Source organism: Sinocyclocheilus rhinocerous, unplaced genomic scaffold (assembly GCF_001515625.1).
Source record: "Sinocyclocheilus rhinocerous isolate Xijiao unplaced genomic scaffold, SAMN03320098_v1.1 scaffold151, whole genome shotgun sequence".
Taxonomy (NCBI): domain Eukaryota; kingdom Metazoa; phylum Chordata; class Actinopteri; order Cypriniformes; family Cyprinidae; genus Sinocyclocheilus; species Sinocyclocheilus rhinocerous.
This window is the reverse complement of record NW_015638943.1, coordinates 122,648-124,636: the sequence shown is the minus strand read 5'-3', so window position 1 is coordinate 124,636 and position 1,989 is coordinate 122,648. Positions and strand designations below refer to the sequence as shown.

The following is a 1,989-nucleotide window of genomic DNA, read 5'->3' as shown; positions in this document are numbered from 1 at the left end:
ACGCACACACGCACACACTCACTAACACATACACACACACACACACACACACTCCAGATTCCAGATTTTCAAATAGTTGTATTTCAGCCAAATATTGTCCTATCCTAACAAACCATACATCAATGGAAAGCTTATTATTCAAAGGGTCACATAGTTTAACTTGGACAGGGCAATTGATTAATTAGACGTGACTGTGTGGGTTAGCTTTAGATTATGTGTGTAATAACTGATTTTTTATGAAATTTAGAATATTAAAGTAATTAATAATGAAATTATTTGATATGAATGTATCTGATACATTTGATATCAACTGTTTTACTTGTTGAAGATAACTGAAATGAAATCAAAATAAAACTTAAATTAACAAAATTTGAATATTATGAATATTAATATGAACAGAAAATATATTTTATGCTTAAAAAAAGCATATTTTAGGAACAGTTTTGCATTGCAACATCATTTTCATGACAATTTTTTTATTAATGTGCTTCCAAAATTGTCATTGTCATCACGGTAACGCAAAACATTTTATTGTATTTATTCATTATGGTAGTATTTGTGGAACAGCTTTTAAAATGTAAGCAAGCTGAAATGTAAAATTCATCATATTCACAATAATTCACAAGCATCATGAGAACGTTGGGAAGAAAGTGTGCTGAATTGCTTTGAAAATAATTAACAATCCAAAAAAAAAAAAAACGGCCCTAAAAATCGGATGGTTTTTCCTATAATTCTCTTGATAAATGATTTGCCTGGTGAGCTGGAAAATAGTTCAATTAAAACAATTAATGGCAGTCCATAAAGCCTTAAGTTAATGATGCTTGAAATCCCAGCCAGCGTTCTCTTGCATCCAGAGCCGTCTGCTGCTGTCTTTGTGCTCTTACTAGTCCTGTGAATTTACCACAGGTTTGCCGGCAAAAACCAGTGAGAACCTGCTCATTATATTTACAGCACACTGCTGGTTCTGGCAGGGAAATATTCATGCCTTTTTAGCCTTTATATATATATATATATTATGATTTATAAGTATATAATGTGTATATGTCTTGTTTAGTTTCTTCATTTATAGATAGATGGATTAGGATTTACAGTTTTACATAATGAATTCTCAAATATGTATGTGTATCTATAATTAGAATATACACATAAATTATATACTCTGATTTCTAAATATATAGTGAGATTTAATAATAAAATACATAATTCCATTAAAATATATATAGATAGATGGATGGATGGATGGATGGATAGATAGATGGTTAGATAGATAGATAGATAGATAGATAGATAGATAGATAGATGATGGATGGAGGGATAGATAGATAGATAGATAGATGGCTAGATAGATAGATAGATAGACAGATGGTTAGATAGATAGATAGATGGCTAGATAGATAGATAGCTAGACAGATGGTTAGATAGATAGATAGATGGCTAATATATATATATGGCAAGACAATATGTCTTTGTTCCTCGCACACACACACATACTCAAAGGCGATGTGTGTGATGTAAATCTCAGGCAGAGTGAAGGCATCTCAGCCCCTCCCTCATTCTAGAACACAGGACTTCATGTCATTGTAATTCATGTTGCCTAGCAACATGGGAGTCGTCATAGAGGCCCAACAATAAAGAGATGACATGTACAGTGATGTGCTGAGCGCTTTAACGCCGAGATATGCCTCCGCCATCTTTTCCTGCTCGATAGATAGATAGATGATGGATAGATAGATAGATAGATAGATGATGGATAGATAGATAGATAGATAGATGATGGATAGATAGATAGATAGATAGATAGATAGATAGATAGATAGATGATGGATAGATAGATAGATAGATAGATAGATATAGATTAATATGTATATAGTAAGATTTTACATAATTAGTTCCCTTATAATTTTTGACATAGATTTGTGTGTGGGTGTGTGTATGTTTATATATATATATATCGCCAGCACCTGACGAACTAATACTACCACTTACCTA

General features: G+C 32.0%; 1 protein-coding gene across 1 annotated transcript in view; it reads right to left on the bottom strand.

Annotated features, from left to right (window-relative positions):
- The window catches only part of LOC107750190 (CXXC-type zinc finger protein 4), an 18,074-nt gene that overhangs the window by 10,928 nt on the left and 5,157 nt on the right, over positions 1-1,989 (bottom strand). The gene's annotated exons all lie outside the window — the stretch shown is intronic.